Raw genomic sequence first — 513 nt, forward strand, 5'->3', positions numbered from 1 at the left:
ATAAGATAAGATAAGATAAGATAAGATAAGATAAGATAAGATAATAAAATTCATAAAAAACAAATAAAGTCAACTAGTCTTTCAGACAAACCACTGACTAGTAAATTTTGAGAACACGTAGTTCCTTATAGTGTGTTACTCTGTCTGTCTGTATTTTGTTTTTTGCGTAAGTCATTGTGAATGACCTTGAAGCAAAAAGGGCATGCAGGAAGGATAGAAATGATGATGGTTGGTGGTTCCCATGTGGAGTCAGTGTCATTAATGCCCCAGAACCTCACTGCTGGAAGCACACACACACACACACACACACACACACACATGCATGAGCGCACACACAAACCCTTACTGCAGCACCTCCTCACAAGATTGGAGCCGACGGGAAGCCATGTCATTTTACCAACTTAAATGAGGGCTATTTCAAATCCATAGTGAGAGAGAGGGAGAGAGAGAGAGAGAGAGAGAGAGAGAGAGAGAGAGAGAGAAAGGCTCTGACACTTGTAGACTGCCCCAGTA

This window comes from Sinocyclocheilus anshuiensis, unplaced genomic scaffold, assembly GCF_001515605.1.
Source record: "Sinocyclocheilus anshuiensis isolate Anshui unplaced genomic scaffold, SAMN03320099.WGS_v1.1 scaffold715, whole genome shotgun sequence".
NCBI lineage: Eukaryota > Metazoa > Chordata > Actinopteri > Cypriniformes > Cyprinidae > Sinocyclocheilus > Sinocyclocheilus anshuiensis.